A 15,702-nucleotide genomic window follows, 5' to 3' on the forward strand; every position below is an offset into this window, starting at 1 on the left:
CTGATTGGAGATGGCTGGCGTGGGAAGCTGGAGGCGGCTGGCTCACTAGGAGGCAGGGCATCCTATGTGATTGCTTAGGGGTGAATATTTGCCTTTCTCTGGTTGGCCCTACATTGGAAGCATGGATAAAAATTAGGGAAGCCGTCCATTATTCATAAAGTTCTGGTCATTTTTTGCAGATTATTCCAGAAGTTACTATTCAGCTTCATTGATTGTTACTAGAGACAGCAATCTGGCTTCCTGAAAGTCTGACTTCAGGCAGACTGGCTTCCTAGGCTGGTTATTGTAGATTAAGGGGGTGTTATATAGATAAGGTAGGCAGATTCCTGCAGATTGTGGGTCAGAGTTCCTTTTTTTTTTTCAGACAGAGTTTTACTCTTGTTGCTCAGGCTGGGGTACAATGGCACCACCTCGGCTCCCTGCAACTTCTGCTTCCCAGGTTCAAGCAATTCTTCTGCCTCAGCCTCCCGAGTAGCTGGAATTACAGGCATGCACTACCATGCCCAGCTAATTTTGTATTTTTAGTAGAAACAGGGTTTCTCCATGCTGGTCAGGCTGGTCTCAAACTCCCAATCTCAGGTGATCCGCCCGCCTTGGCCTCCCAAAGTGTTGGGATTACAGGTGTGAGCCACTGCACCCGGCCAGAGTTCTATTTTTAAGTATGGTCTGGTCATTGTCCATTTGTATATTCAATCTCTCATTACCGGATAGCAACTTATAGAGTCTTCCAGAAGGGCAAATCTCTCCCCAGTCCCACTCCATCCCCTTGACAATGCTCCTTTGTTTTGTCTCAGTGCCTCCTTGGTGTTTGCATTAAATCCTTTGGACAGTCCTAAATCAGCCCCCTCCCCTTCACTCTCTCTTCATTTTCCCTCTCATCATCTCCTGGGACAAGAAGAGCAGGGCTTGCCTGTCTTCCTCTGTGGTATCTCCTCTTCCCAGGGACCAGCAAGCTTCATGGCCTACCTGTTGTCTCCAGAAGAATAACTTTTCTACCCTGCAGGGGAACTGGTAGATCTGAGTCATTCTTGTTGGTGCCAAATAGGCTGTTGTATTTCTAATTTGTTCTTGAGGTCTCTCTCCAGACAGTGAATATAAACTCTAGTGCTGACTTGACAGGGCTCCAAGGATTTTCCTGTAGATGTTTACAGTGTGCCTTTCTTGGGGTGCTTCTTTGTCTTGGTGGACAGCCTCATGCCTAAGTGTTCGACCTGTGACCAGGTGCCCCTCTCACAGAAAATTTGTTTGTACTGGCAGATGCCCTTGTGGCTCTTATCTGGACTGTGTCCAGTTTATTCCTGCCAAGATAGCCATTCTCTAGAAGACCCATGATTTGGAAAGAAGTTAGGTTCACATGTGTTGGTCAGGTGAGACACAGAGGAGGCAACTCCACAGAACACATGAAATGCCAGAAGCAGCAGTTTATTACTTACAGATCCCAGAGAAAGGAGGGCAGCACGCTTTGCAGGACCAACGGAACTGAGGCGCCATCAGGGACATATGTGCTCACTCAGTGGGCAGAACGCAAGGAAAAGAGAAAAACCTGTGGGTCAAAGCCTTTATTGGGGTCCAGAGCATTACCGAAGCAAGTTTCCCTTGGGGAGTTCTAATTGGTAAGTTTAGAGCAAGCAGACTGAATTCCATGGAGTTGTGCTGTGGCTGAGAAGTAGTCACTGGTGCACATCCGTGCAGTCCACATGGGGTGTGGAGGTCAGTGAGGCAAGTCAAGTAGGCTGTGTCTAACTGTTCCCTAGGGAGGTGGTTGCCAGGTGAAAGGAGTTGTATAGGGCAGATGTCTGGATTAACCAGCTTGAGGAACTGGGAGGAGGCAGAAAACTGGAAACTGTGCCGAAGAAGATAAAATCCTGCTTCTGTATGAGAAAGTCCAATTTATATTCAAAATGGATGCAAAGATAACATAAAATGATAAGAATTCAGTACATAGGCCAAAAGAGGAGATAAAGCAATTCAGATGGGTCTCAGAAAAAAAAAAGAAAAAGAAAAGTCTTCTTTCAAGGCTATTATCTTGCTTGAAATCCTGTTTTAAATATCAAATGCTGAATATCACTCTTTTTTCCCCTTTGCACACCATAGAACACACCGACAGACCTCTGGGCTGATGACCTTGGAACCAATTAGAAATAAAGATCTATACTTGTAAAATTGAAAAAGAAAATTACATTAATATTTTTTCAAAATATGGCTCCCATCAGAGAAGGTATTCTTCACTATGCTTACATAGAATTCTTTTGTCCTGCTTGCTTCAACTGGCTTTCTTTGGGGGAACAGAGGTTAATAGGGAGAAATGAAGCTATTTCTTGTGCCCTGTTTAGAAATGATCTCTTCCTCTTCATTTTAACTGCTGGAGAATAAAGTCTCTTTTATCCTCTCAGTACAGGGCTTCATCTTCTCAAAAGGTTCTCCATTGGCTTTTCTATTTCCTCCCCATAATTTGAGCTCCCTACCCCCACGTGTTTGAATCTTAATGGAAAATAGATCTGCAACCCGTCACTTTCAAGAATTTTCTTCATAGGGCTCCCCAGCTACTTTCCCCTCTACTGCAAACCCTTTAAAGTTTGTGTGCCTGCACATGCATGTGCACACATGTGCATGTAATAATAGGCCCTCTATCCCTTCCTTGTCTTGATTACTCTTACAGACTATATGTACTAATAATTTTATATTTGACTTTGACTGCTATTTCATTCCCTCTAGTTCTAAACCATTATTCTACATTTTTCAGAGGCTTATTATGACTCACTGGGCAGTCAAAGAAACATAATGAGTCCAAGATGATTGCACATGGTGGTGCTCCACAAATAGATATTAAACAGCTCATGAAATCTATAAATGTCCTTACTATACTGAGTGCATTATAAAGCTATGAATCAATAATCCAGGCAAGTTTTTTTTTAATGTTCTCTAAAAATCTAGCTCTCTAGACTTTTTTTCTCCCAGACACAAAAACTGTATGCATATAGGAAAAAGAAAGCCAAAGAAAATGAAGGAAGAGGAAGAGAAGAAGAAGAGAGGGAGAACAAAGGAGAAATGGAGAAGAATACAAAGAGAGATAAGAAATTTTTTAAATGGCATAAGCCCTTTCTCACAGCTTTTTGACAGTTGCCCACATAAGGAATAAACGACAAAAGGCATGAAGTAGGCACTCGAAAAGGATGTATTGAATGAGCAAAGATGTTTTATAACCATATTTTGGACTGAGTTTATACATTGGTTTTCATAGTAACCTCTACTCAATGTTTACTCTGTGCCTGGAACTGTGCATGTATTCACTCAGTAATTTTTAAATGTGAGGAAGGAACTGATATGATCCCCACTTGCCAGGTCATAATAGCAGAGGCCACTGAAGGGAAACAGGCAGGCTGAATGTTGAAAAAAAGCCAGTGATCAGGGCAAGTTCCTGAGGGTACTGGAAAAAAACGAATGAAGAGTTAATTGAGTTTAGTTCTTGATATAGCTTGAATCTGTGTCCCCATCAAATCTTGTGTCGAATTCTAACCCTCAGTGCTGGAGGTGGAGCCTGGTGGGAGGTGACTGGATCAAGGGGGTGTAGTTTTCATGGATAGGTCACGCCATCCCCTCAGTGCTGTTTTCGTGATAGTGGGTGAGTGAGTTAGCATGAGATCAGGTTGTTTAAAAGTGTGTAGCACCTCTTCCTTCTTTCTCTCTTTCTCCTGCTCTGGCCATGTAAAATGTTGGCTCCCCTTTTGCCTTCTACCATGATTGTAAGTTTCCTAAGGCCTCCCAAGAAGCAGATGCCACCATGCTTTCTGTACAGCCTGTGGAACTGTGAGCCAGTTAAACCTCTTTTCTTTATAAATTACCCAGTTTCAGATATTTCTTTATAGCAATGTGAGAACAGACTAATACAGTTCCCCCTTTAGGATCCCGTCTGTTTATGAATGATTCCAACATCTATTAACTGACCCAACTCAAACATCTGGGCATCATTTCAGACTTACTGCCGGACCCAATTCCTCACCAAATTCCTCAATAGTTCTCACACATACTTCCTGCTGCCCCACCACCACTACCACATTTCATATTGTGACTGATTCTTGCGTTGATCATTGAAGGAACATGCCAAACTATCTCCCTGCTTCCAGTCCTGCTTTCTCCCACACTACATACCAGAGGAATATTTTGAAATTCCAATCAGGTTATGTTACTTTTCTGCTTAAAAATCTTTCAGTAATTTCCCATTGTCTTCAGGATAGAGCCCAAACTCATTCACAGAACATACAGAGTCCTTCATGATCTCTCCCTCACCTCCCCTCCAGCCTCATCACTTACCATCCTCCCACCTACCAGTCCTTCCCTGCAGTCACCTGGATCATTTGCAACTTCCCTAGGACACTTTCAAGTCTCTGAGCCTCCACATGTTTCTCTCTGAAATTATTTCTTCCTTCTCATTATTTCTTTCAAGACATTGCGTCTTTTCAAGACATCTTTTAAGACTTAACTCTGTTTTCCTCTGGGACACTTTCCCCATTCTCCTGCCCCTTCTTTCCTTTTAACTAACTGCTCCTTTACTACCTCCAATATATACACATCTCAAAAGTGGTTTTCATGCCTACATCCTCCAGGGTCCCAACAGAAAACAGATGACACCCTCTGATCAAGCTAAATATGAGGAAAGTTTATTTACAAGGAACTAATTATAAAGTTGTGGGTGTAGTTAAGTGAAACTACAGGAACTGGTATAGAAACTCTGGATTAGCAGCAGCAGTGGAGCTCTCATTATCTGTAGGTCATAAGAGAGAAGGTAAGGGAGACAGTAGGTGACTTTGGGATGAGCAGTGATACTTGATGGAGTCATCCTTCCAGGGAGAGAAAGAAATACTCCAGAGCTGCCTCTCCTTTCTCCCTGAGTCTCCTAAAGTGCTGCCTGTCAGTTGAAGCCAACAAGAAACCAGATGGCCCAGGAGTCTTGTTGACGTGGTCCATGTAGACCAATCTCCCAGGGAAGAGCAAAGGTGGTGTAAGGGAGGACAGATTTTTCCTCTACCCTCTTAGGTTCTGCAGCTGGGCCTGAGAATTAAACTGACAAAAGACAGATTAACAGGAGAAAAGCATATACATTTTATTTGATGTTAATATTTTTGCATGGCATAGGAGCCTTCATAGAAAAAAGAAATGAAGAGGCCTGAGACAGTATATACCATTTCAACAAAGAATGATCAACTGTGGAGATGTGACAAGAAAAAAGCAAAAGGAGTTTGGACCGAGGCAGCAAATTGTGGGAAAGTGACTAGGAAATATTGGAGAAACTAGTGGAAGATAAAGGTTGTTTTAGTAGGTTTGTTTGTACAGATTCATCTTGACATTCACTGTCTGTCTTCAGTAATAGGAATGTTCTCTTCTTCCTGGTACAGGGAAGGGAAGACACTTTTTTTGTAGGAAATCTGTGTCAGCTTTCAGGTAGAAAGGGAGAGATCAGAGAGCCTTTCTCACGTCTGCTGTTCATTCAGCTCAAAATAATCAATATGTTAAAGTTGCATATTTTAGAGTGGCATGTTCTGATTCCTATCAGTGGAGAAAGATCGAGTAAACCTGGAGGTGCCCAGTGCCCTTTTTCTGTGCCCCACAGCTTCCTGTGCACACCTCTTCAAACCCATGCCTCCTGCTAAATTTTAACTGCTCCACTCCCTAGCTAGTCTCTCAGCCATGTTGAAAGGCAGTTGGGCCTCTCACCTCTTTTCACCAGTGTGTGCCACAGTGACTGGCACATAACTAATGGTAACTGAACTCAATAAATATTCTCTAAAATTAAATAACAAAATTTTGAATGTATACTTGCCAGAATTGTTGGAGACTTTAGGAAATATTTAGTTCACTCTTCTTATTTCAAAGATGGAAAAACTAAAACCAAGAGGTGAATAGCCTTGTTCAAGAGCTAAAATTAATATACAGCATTAATGGTATTGTATACACAGTATTAAAGGAATGATATACACAGTATTAATTTTCAGGACCAGATTTTAGTTTTTCTAATTCCCAACCTTCCTCTACTACTTAATTTTAACTGTAATCTCAGGTTATTCCTTGGAAGCAAAATTCACACGACTTTTCCATTAAACTAAGAGTCTTATGTTTTGGCAACAAGAAAGAGACAGTGAGAGGGGTTGGATCTGCCTGCTTTGAGTCCTTTGCCAAAAACAATCTCTGAGCTCTCTGGATAAGCAACACTTGCAAACCTAGCAAAGTGCCACAAGTTGGAGTCATGAAATGAAGCGCGAGGCTCGGGAATAACGCCTTTACACAAACTACCTCTGGTGGTGGGTGGTGAGAGTGGTTTTGTTTTAACATCCTATTAGCACATTATCTTTCATTTCCAAAGCCTTTATTGGTTCCAAGCCTACAGGTGGTGATGGGGGGTGGGAGGGAGTTTGAGTAAGATGTTCCTTAGTTGGGAGGCAAAGCTGTTGGTGCCTCCTCATTTGATGAGTCAGCCAGCTGCTGCTGCTGCTGCTGCTGCTGCTGCTACCACTGCTGCTGTTTTTTTTTTTTTTCCCCCTTGGGAAATGCAACCATTGCTTCTGAAATGATTGCATGCCAAGTGCAAAAGATGGAAGCATTGATCATACTGGATTGGAATCACCAGTTTATTTATCTGCCCTCACTAAACTGTGTGCTCTTGGAGAGCATAGATTATGCCCTTTGTCTAGGTAACTCCAGACCCTGGCCAAGTGTCTAATGCTTTTTTTGGTGACACTACAAAAAAATGGGGAAAAAAAAAATGCTAGGTGGACTTGAGAACATGGACTCAGTGGTCAGGGATGCAATTCTAAGGCCTAGCACTCTGATGAGCATTCTTATGTCTTCTCACTTCTCTAGCAGAGGGTGGTTCTAGTACCATCATGCAGCTGTTGCAATGATCCAAGAAGATTGTGTGATTGAAACTTCATGTGATACAAACTGTAAAATTTGGGTATAGCTTAAATTTCCCAGGAGCTATTGGCTAACCCCATGACTTTGGGCAAGTTAAACCACCTATGAACCTCAGTATCCACAGCAGTAAAATAAGAAGGTTAGAAACTATGATGTACATGGTCCTTTTCTGCTCTGAAATTCTCCTAAATTTCTTTGCTGTCAAACACCCCAACTCTCTTCTTTGACAGGGTAGAAGACAGTCCGTGAAGCTGCCACTAAAAAGGATAAAAGGAACTATGTGGGTTTATGATCACAACCAATTATGCTACTGCCAAAAGAAAACAGCACTGAATATTTTAGTTTCTCAGAGGACGTGCAATGTTTGAAAATCATCTTCCTTCTTGCATTAAAAAAAAAAAAGAAAAAGAAGAAGAAAAGTGGGAGAACCATCACATTCTGTGCATAACTTTTCTACTTATAGACAAAATTTTCAATTCATTTTTTTCCTTTCTGGAGGTGTGAGGGAAAATTCCCATAGCTGTAGGAGTGTGGAAGTCAGGGGACTGTAGGAGAATGTAAGTGTGATCGTGGGACTACACTTAATTCATTAAAATGTGTGGTTTATAAAAACCACTTTGCCAAAAATGAGCTTTGTGGGAAGGAGAAGGCAGCAGGGATATGGATGCGTGGGGGAAAGGGAGGAGTAAGAAGTGCCAAGAGAGAAGGAAGTCTTATTTGTTGCTAAATGTTGAATCCCACATAAGAATATGTCATGAGCCAATTTAGGGAAATTAAAATGCAACTTGGGGGAGTGCAAATCTATTAGGCACAGATATTACGTGTTGACATTATTATCATCCTATTTTTATATAAATTGTGAACATTCTCCAGTGACTTTAAAAAGTTTGGGGAAACTTTATTTTTAGTTATCCTCCTTTCACATTTTCTCCTTTTCCTAGGTGAAACGGCAGTCATATAACAACATTGTGCTTTTATTCCTTTCCTGTCAATACTGTGAATTGTTTCGGAAACAAACTGTATTATTTAGGTTAACATTGGCTGCTGTAACAAATAAACCTCAAACTTTTGTGACTTAACACAACAGAATTTTATTTCTCATTCACCAAACAGTCTGGTGCAAGTATTCCTGGTAGGCACACCACTTTCCTCAATGAGATAACTCAAGGATTGAGGCTCTGCTATGGCTTGAATGTGTCTCATCCAAAATTCAAGTGTTGCCAGTGTGATAGTATTCAAAGGTAGGGCCTTTAAGAGGTGATTAAGCCATAAGGTCTCTACTCTCATGAATCAGATTAGGTGTCCTTATAATAGGTCTTGATAGAGGAAGTTTATCCCTTTTTGCCCTTCTGCTATCTACCATGTGAAGATACATCTCTTCTTCCCCCAAGGGGTTGCAGCATTGAAGGCACCATCTTGGAAGCAAAGACTAGACCCTCACCAAGCAGTTAACATGCTGGTGCATTAATCTTGGACTTTCCAGCCTCCAGAACTGTGAAAAATAAATTTCTGTTCTTAATTAATTACCCAGTCCCAGGTATTCTGTTATAGCAGCACAAAGCTCAGGCAGGCTCTTTACATCTTGTGGCTCCACTATCTCCTGGGAACTGGGAGTCCTTAGGTTCTAGCCATATAAAGAGAAAAAAAAGATGGAGAAGGCACACATGCTTCTCAATGGTCGTGGTTCAGAAGTAACAAATACCAATTTTATATATTCTACTGACACAACCCAGATGCAGGGGTGTTCTGGGAATGGAGTCTCTGATCGGGCAGCAGGGATCAGGGATCAAAGATCAGGAAAGATTCCAGGGTGAATATTTTACTAGGTGAGAAGGACCATGAATTCTGACAAACAGTTTTTGCTGCTCCACCCACTCCTCATCATCACTGTTAAACATAAAGAGAAATGGCAGCACTTTTTGTCCATTGATTGTAACTCTTTCTTTAAATACTTTTAAGGCAGAATCCTAATTCATCTCTTCTATGAAACTTTCATGATTCAAAGGGAAGTCCCTGCATGGGCACTGCCAGCTTCTGCCTCTATGCTTTTTCCTGAACCTTCTCCACCTTTGGAATGTACTTCAGGTAAGACACCTGTGCCTGATCCTTGTGATCTCTTCTTGCATCTGTTATTCCTCTGCTTGTTCACCTCAGGGGATCCCCTCTCTCAGAGACATTTTTTCTGTCAAAGAATTACTAAGCATTCACAAACTAGTGGGGAGATAGCTTTTCTTTAAGAAATCTCTTGGCAGGCAGACCCCCCCAAATCATACCCAGGATATCCCTATGTCAAAACTCACCAGGAAACAAAGGGTTCCTTTTCCTTATTTATAAGTCAATGTTAGAGCCAACTCTATTTTTAGAGGTGTAAAAACTGAGATCTAAAGAGGTTAAGTAGAGCTTTGCCTGAAATTTCACAACTAGTTTGTGAAGAACCAAGCTTAGGATCCAGGAGTCCTGACATTCCACTAACACTCTTTCCATTCTGTCATAGAGTCTTAATAGCCCAAGGCCACGTGAGCCAATACCAGTACGCATTCTCAACTCATGGAGGAGACAGACACTTAAGTGAGTATGTGTATATACATGTGCTGTGTGTGATTATTTTTTCCTGCCAGGCTTGTCATTTCCCTTTACCACCCAACAATTATTATTTCTTAGAACATGTAATATTGTTTTAGGTCTCCACTATATTTCCACTACGGCATGGCATTTGCTGGGTGTATTAGTCTGTTCTCACATTGCTATAAAGAACTACCTGAGACTGGGTAATTTACAAAGAAAAGAGGTTTAATTCGCTCCTGATTCTGCAGGCTGCACGGAAGCATGGCGGGGGAGGCCTCAGGAAACTGACAATCATCAGTGGAAGATGAAGAAGAAGGAGGTGCATCTTACATGGCCAGAGAAGGAAGAAGAGAAAGAGGGGGGAAGTGCTACACCCTTCTAAACAACTAGATCATGTGAGAACTCACTGTCATGAGAATAGCAAGGGGAAAATTTGTCCCCAGGATCCAGTCACCTCCCATCAGGCCCTCCTCCAACACTGGGAATTGCAATTTGCCATGCGATTTGGATGGGGACACAGAGCTAAACCATATCAGTAGGTGACTAGTTAGTCATTTTTTTCTTTTACACAAAAGTTAGTGTTGACATAAATTATCATAGCATCAAAGATACCTAGAGATAAACCAATTAAAAATATGCACAGGATATCAATGTCAGGTCTAAATATTATTGAAAGAAATTGAAGAAGACCTAAATAAATTTAAAAATACATCACTTTTATGAACTGGAAGGATCTCATCTCTGTAAATAAGTCAAACCTCTCCAAATTGATCTACAGAATCAATATAATGCCAATCTAAATCCCAGGAAGGTGTTTTGAGGAAATTGACAGGCTGATTCGAAAACTAATATAGATATGTCAAGTCTTAACAGTAACAGAGACAATCTTGAAGAAAAATGAAATGGGAGGATATCATGACTCACTTTTAAAAGTGAACCAAGTAAAACAGAGTGGCATTGGTCATGGGATAGAAAAATGGACCAATAAAAAGAAATGAAAATCTGGAAACAGATCCATGCATATATGTATACTTGAATTGATTTATGACATAGGGAATCATGGGGAAAGGATAATCCCTTAATAAATGACACTGGTTCAATTACATATTCATATGGAAAAAAATCTTGATCCCTACCGCACACTATACACAAATATCAATTCCAAATGTGAAAGGCAAAACAATAAATCTTCTGGAGGGTTTGGCAAACTTTTTCTGTAAAGAGTCAGAGAATAAACATTCTGGGCTTTGTGTGCCATAAGGTCTGTTGTAGCACAAAAGTAATCATGGGTGATGTGTAAATGAATGAGCATGACTGTATCCCAATAAAACTTTATTTACAAAAACAGTTGGCAGAATGGATTTGGATCACAGTCCATAGTTTGCCAACCCCTGTTCTAGAAGTTAACATGGGAGAATATCTTTATGATCTTGGAAGAAGATTTTTAAATAGTCACAAAATGTCCTAATCACAAAGGCAAAGATATGTTGCGGTCCTTTAATTTTACGACATTCTGTTCACCCCAAAATACCACTAAAGTACTGAAGAGGCAATCGATATAGTGGGAGAAATTATTTGCAACACATAGAACGCATGTCCAAAATATATAAAAACTACAAATCAATAAGGAAGACAAATAACACAATGCCATGTTCAGACACTTCACCAAAGGTAGCCAAATTGCCAATTAACATTTTCAAAGGTACTCAACTTTATCAGTCTTCAGGAAAATAAAAATTAAAAACATAATGACATGCCACTACACACCTACTGGAATGATCATAATTTAAAAGCCTGACAATACCAAATGTTAGCAAGGATTTTGAACATACACACTGTTGATGGAAGCATACATTGGCACATTTCCACTTTGGAAAACTCTTTGGCAAGTTTCCTCTAACGCTGAGTACTATATGCACACTTTCTGACTCAGCAATTCCACTTGCAGATACGTACTCCCACAGAAATATACACAAAAGACATGTATAAGAATGTTCGTGGCAGCATTATTCATAATAACCTCAAATTTTAAACAACCTAAATAACCATTAAATGGACAGTTGAATGGGTAAATAACTCATAGTATATTTATAGAATGGAAAACTATTCAGCAATAAAAATACATGAACTCCTTTTACATGCAAATCTACTGAAACTTTCAAATGTAACAGTAAGTGAAAGTAGCCAGAATTGAAAGAACACAGAATGTATGATTCTAATTATATGTGGCTCAAATACAAATATAAGTAAAACTAACCCATGGCATCATAAGTCAGAACAGTGGTAACCTTTGGAGAGAAGGAGGAGCATGATAAACTGGAATATTCAGTGGGTTTCTTGGGAGCTGATAATGCTCTATTCTTTAACCTGAGTGGCACTTACACAGGTACATTCATTTTGTGATAGCTCACTGGACTATATACTTATGATCTATGTAATTCTCTGTGTATATGCAATACTTCATTTAAAGGTTTTAGAAATCTATTGGAGAAAAAGAAAAAAAAAACACTGCCTCCTGTTCCAACTATATGTTTCAATCACCAGAGCAGGTCAGACACAATAGCTGTACAGATGCTTAGGTAGCACTGAAACGCTACTGGACAAAGAAACATGGCTTACAAGTGTTCACATGGTCTCCTTACACTGGCTCAAAGACCCAGCTGGCTCTAATACATTAAACTTAAAAGGTCACCAGGCCTGGTGACCACCTCACAGAAGAAATAGATTCTAGATACACCCAGAGAAGTTTATCTCAGAACTATCAGGTCAGGAAAATGAGGTTGTGAAGTCAGAACTGTAAAACAATTCTGTTCTCTAGCAACTGCCTTATGTTGGTCTCTTTCCTGCTCCTATTCTCTGTTAAGTCTTGTAAAAGTGGTTTTACTCACAGGACAAGTGGTTCTCTATACTAGGCGGCTTAGATTTAGGTTTCCCTAAAGATGGGATAAATTGATTGCATATATTTGGAGCTCTATTGCTTTTTAATACCCAATAGCAAAGAATTCTATACCTGAATCCTAGAACTTCAATCTTCATGAGACAGCGAAAGGGCATTTTGACCCTCCCAATCAAAGTCAAAGAATATTTATTCCATCTCCTTCATATTTTCCTCTTCTTGTCCTTGAAATCTTAATTAAAACTTCCTAAATTCATTTCCTCTAAGTATACCACAGTAGCCAGAACCCTTATTGGCGTTGAGAACTTTCCTTGGCACAGGTATAATTGCTCCTCTGTCAGTGTCCGGTGGAAGCTAACCTGAGTGGCATGTTTTCATAAGCTTTGGTGGTTGAGAGGATGCCACCAGGATGGCAAGAAGGGGATGTGTCAAACACCTCACCTTGAAAGGAGCACAGGCCTTGAAATCAGGCAGACTGAAGCTCCAACACAGTGCCCAGCACTCACTAGATGCTCGACCTTAAACAAATTACTTAATATAGTTTAGAATCAGTTCCTAAATTATAAAATAAATAAAATAGTGTTTATCTGGTAGAATGGCATAAAGTAAGAAGAGGAGGAGGAAGAGGAGGATGAGGAGGAGGAGGAAGGAAGAAGACCATAAATAGCACTGCTGTGTGCCTGGCATTGTTCTGTGCGCTATATATATGTTGACTTATTTCTATGTAAGTGTCACAGCAATCCTAGAACATAGGCTCTGTTCATATCACCAGTTTATAAATGAGGAGCCCAGGCATAGAGAAGTGAAGGAACTTGCCCGAGGTCAGATGGCTACAAAGTGGTGGAGGGAGGACACTGATCCAAGCAGTCTGGCCGCAGGGTCCACGTCCTTATGCACAACACCCAACTGGTTTCTTGCCCCTAGAGTAGATCAAGCATGGATGACTCACTTCAAGTAATGCTTCTTTCATCCCCTTTCTCACAAAGCTCAATGGCACATCTAATTTTTAGGTTTAGGAAGAGAGAAATTAAGAAGATCCTTGTGTGTTTCTCTCATTTAATAGCACCCCCTGTATCTTACTTTCACCTCCTCAGTGAACGACTTAGAGAATAGGGCTGCTTTGGTAAGTTCTTTACTCAACATGCACATGATGAGCACCTATGGCACGCCAAGCACTATCGTAGGTAATAAAGGAGCCAAGGGGCCACGCCAGTTTCTTCTCCACTCTCCCTCTCTCACTGGAATCATAAGTCCATATGAAATGCTGTGGCCTCAGAACTAAAGAATAAAGTCTAGGCCAGTGACAGGCCAATGCTCATACAGCCCTAGCTTGTCCATCAGCTGCCAGAGAGGTCTGCATGCATCCAGAACTAAATCCAATCCGGAGTTATGTGGAGAGAGCCTACTCCAGCCTGGATTTGCTCCTGAAACAGCAAGTACATTGTTCCTAACTCCAGGCCACGCTTCAGTGGCAGCTCATGACCCTCCAGAAATTACTTTGCCTTCATAGAGCAGGCTATAATTTTAACTCCCACTCCCCTGCCACCAACTTTATTTTTTCATCAAAAATTAATTTAAACAACACCAATGAAAGCTCAAAATCCATTCACTCTGATTGGCAAGAAAGGAAAGAGAAAAGAAAAGCAAAAATACATTTTGTTGTTTGCCATACCTGAACTGGCAGAGTCTTCAAGAGTTGTACTGAGGTTGGAATTTAACACTCCCTCCTCCAACACAAACACTCCTGCGATGGGGGGAGGCGGGGGGATGTGCTCACTAGGCCGCCCTCAGATCTGTGCGTTGACGGTGAAAACAAGGCCCTAAAACGCATGTCCAGCAAAACTTGAATAAGTCACGACCTACACAAGGCAAACCTTGCTACCGACTGCTTCTCCTTTCCTCTCCCCACTTCCATCTTTTTCCTTCCCACAGAGCTTCTCCTTTCCTTCACAAAGCTTGGGAAGCACACTCTGTAGAAACTAAACTATACATGAAAATCCAGGTCCCAGTCCACCATTCCAAGGCCATCAGTACCTTCAACAGGGGAAGCTAAGACTAAGAAATGGGACTTGGAGAGCTTTCCTGAGACCTCCTTTCCCGTCCTATCTGCATTCCTACAAGCCCTTGTCTGAGAAGTGTGTATTGAGATGGAATAACCAATAGGACTTCTGGGTATTTCTCTCTAGGCTTCTGGCCCAAGCTTGTATCTTCGGAATGTTCCCAGAGTTGGCCCAAGGGCCATGGTGATCATAGCAAGTCCAGGCTCTAGTGATGTGGGCACTGTGGAAAGTTTCCTGGGGAGTGTGTCATGTTGAATCAAATGTGAATGCTTCTCCTAAACTAGATGTTCTTGAAGTTTACGTAAATAGAAGGCAGGAGAAGCTCGAGTAACTGCAGTTCTCCCCATTTGAATAATTGGTTTTACTCTTTGCACTGTGTCCAGTGCAGCCCACTCTGCAGAGCAATAGGGGTCAATCCCAAGGCTCCAAGGGCCAGGCAGAAGGAGAGAGCTGACAGCTCCCAGTAAAGGAAAAAGCGGGGTCATTGTCCAGCTTTCTGGAGTTGCAGGATTAGTTTTCTGCTGGACTCCCCAAGTGGCAATCTACAGGCCTCTTTCCAGAATTACCAGACTCTGAGGAGACAATAAGAAACTAAAACAATTTTTGAAAAGTTTTCCAAAGTTGGTGAATGCTATACAAAGCCCCAGTTGACTTTGATATTTGCTCGGCTACAGGGAGAGGGGAACACGATGTGATTTGTGGGTGTCTTGGTTGCAAGTTTTGGCCAAGGCCTGGGTTGTTCCGAATTAAGACTGAGGAAGCAAAATTTCCCTTAGGGCCTTGGTACTGACTTTGAGCTGGGATCTTCTAGAAGACCCTGTAGAGTGGAAAAACAGTTGCCTATTATGCTTGTGTAACACAATTATAGATTATTTCACTCTGAGAATCTTTATGAAATGACCTACGAAGCCTGAACCTCAAAATGTTGAGAAATCTTCTAAGCTGAGGGGATGCTGGGTTGATTCTGGGTGTTGGAACTAATATTTCCACTTGGGTTTTGTGTTCTCTGAGGTTGGACTCCCCAGAAGCAGACCCTGAGTGATTCACTTAAGGAATATTGCCAGGAAAAACTGGTGAGAAGTGGGCCCCAGAAGGAAAGGAGGACGCCGGGACAAGGTGAAACACTGAGCAAAGCCTCAGGAAAGGAAATGCTGAGATGTGACTTACCGTCTCTCCAGATCTTCCTGTGTACTGTCACTGCTGTCCTGGCCAGGGACCACGGAAGCTGGAGTATTTACACCTCCCTCTCACCTGTCATTCACCAGTTAAAGA

General features: G+C 41.4%; 1 long non-coding RNA gene across 1 annotated transcript; it reads right to left on the reverse strand.

Annotated features, from left to right (window-relative positions):
• Positions 1-1,406: 1,406 nt before the first annotated feature.
• Positions 1,407-15,702, reverse strand: LOC135970696 (uncharacterized). The gene is made up of 3 exons (XR_010586532.2): positions 15,598-15,702; positions 14,043-14,190; positions 1,407-13,290 (listed from the first exon to the last, which is right to left on the reverse strand). It is a non-coding gene; the product is annotated as an uncharacterized lncRNA (long non-coding RNA).

The sequence above is a fragment of the Macaca fascicularis genome, chromosome 4 (assembly GCF_037993035.2).
Source record: "Macaca fascicularis isolate 582-1 chromosome 4, T2T-MFA8v1.1".
NCBI lineage: Eukaryota > Metazoa > Chordata > Mammalia > Primates > Cercopithecidae > Macaca > Macaca fascicularis.